Below are 1,751 nucleotides of genomic sequence, written 5' to 3'. Positions count from 1 at the left end.
ACATAGAAGACCCTTAAGGAAGTACGATCCCAAATAAAAAAATTATTAGTTCCTAGCCAAAAAATAGAAGCATCGAGGTAGACTTGAATATAGTTTAGAATAGGGCTGATATCATAAACTTTCACTCACTGTCCACTTCTTCAATAGTCATCCACCTTAGTACCTAGAAGTTGGATACATATATCTATGAGTTGATTGTTATCCACTACCAAAGATATAGATTTATCTAGAAGCTAACAATATTTCCACAAGCCAATTGTCTTTCTATCTCCCACCTTCCATCTAGCTTTAAGATTGTTAGTCACTTTAGCTTGTTAGATACCCTTCTAGAAGGTAGAGTCTGACATCCTTTCATGATTGTTGATAAAATTATCTAGAGAAGGGACATCATTTAAGTGTTTGTTAAAAACTACAATTGGAACAATTGTTATGTTGAAATTGATGTCAAACCTTACTAATAAGATATTTTCTTATAGTGTAGCCATCTCAGTTGATTGATGAAGAGGATTTAGAAAGAGAGATAACAAGATAAACTAGTATAGTTGTTGAGTAAAGAGGAATATGTATGAAGTGAAGAAGAAAGATGAGTTGGAGTGTAGAAGAGATCATTGATAGAAGATAAAAAGTTGAGTAAAAAACTAAGCTTGACTGAGTATCATGTTTCTAGGTCAATGAAGAAGTTGAAGCAGAAGATTAAGGAACTTAAGAGATAGTAAAAAAAAAAGAGTATCAAATGAATGATTGTTGGAGATAACAATAGGGAAAGTAAACTCTAGGTGCGGGGTGGGGGGAGAATTAGTACTTCAAAATTATAACCATTAAAACATTCACCACACATCCATCTCACAATTTTCATGTAAATTGAAATACGAAACTAAACATATTCATCCATAGCATGAAAACAATAACATATGACACAAGATATTTGGTTGCCTAGAAACCCTTGAATGAGAAGGTAAAACTAGGGCAAGGATGACACCCACAAATCTTCACTACTGTAGTTGCAAAGTGTATCTAATCGAGGTTATAATTATTTGATCATAAACAATGATCTACCTTGTGAAAGGTATTCCCTGTTAAAGGCTTACAAAGGCTATTAGGTCTTACCCTATTAAAGGATTTCAACACCCTGCTAAAAGTGTGTCTGGTTAAAAGAATTCAACTTACAATGAAGTAAGCACCCTATTAAAGGATTTACAAAAGCTTGCTAGGACTACTTGGTTAAGAAATTTTCACCGATTCACCTATTAGAATGTCTCAGCCTTGATCCTTCAGTTAGAACCTCTCTTCTAGATATCAGATCACCTCTTTCCTGATGTATACTTGATTCTCCTAATCAGATGTAACACTTATGCCCTCTCTCTGCTTTCCTCTATTCTTTCTAACTGATTCTATAATTCATATCTTTCTCACAGCTCCTTTGTCACCATGAATGCTCTGTCTACACATGCAAACTTCTCTCTTCACACATGAAACTCTTTAGGGTTTTCCCTTCTTAAAAAGACTTAGGTGACCTAAGGTTAGGAAGGAATCAAAAATTGTGATTCACCCATTTTGCAACTTAATTCACCCCTTTATCTGATTGGTTGCATGTATTGCATAGGGATCCTCAATATATATTCATTCTTATCATCTAGAATCACAAAAAAATCCTTAAGTTGGCCCAAAAATTGTTTACATAAGAGTTTGTGCCATTACAAACAACTATGTCCAAAACTGTTTACTCGGCACTTGAAGCCTCTGATGCTCAG

This window comes from Cupressus sempervirens, chromosome 7 (genome assembly GCF_028749045.1).
Source record: "Cupressus sempervirens isolate cs-2001-9-10 chromosome 7, ASM2874904v1, whole genome shotgun sequence".
NCBI lineage: Eukaryota > Viridiplantae > Streptophyta > Pinopsida > Cupressales > Cupressaceae > Cupressus > Cupressus sempervirens.
The sequence above is the reverse complement of the archived record's forward strand: the minus strand, read 5'-3'. Positions refer to the sequence as shown.